Genomic DNA, 217 nt, shown 5'->3' on the forward strand with positions numbered 1-217 from the left:
TAGTTTGATTGATCGTTTGTCATCCTTAGTTCGAAACTTGATCACCCAAGGTCTAATCCCTATACCCATGAGTTCTCTTTTCCCTTAGTCAAGAAAATATCATTCCGTATTTGCTTTCTAGTATTAGTAGTAGTTTAAAACCCATCTAAATCATTGGTTGCACTTAGATTAAGTGAGTACTTGCATTCTCGGTGCTTTGATATCCCTCAGAACTGGT

This window comes from Brassica oleracea, chromosome C7 (assembly GCF_000695525.1).
Source record: "Brassica oleracea var. oleracea cultivar TO1000 chromosome C7, BOL, whole genome shotgun sequence".
Taxonomy (NCBI): Eukaryota; Viridiplantae; Streptophyta; class Magnoliopsida; order Brassicales; family Brassicaceae; genus Brassica; species Brassica oleracea.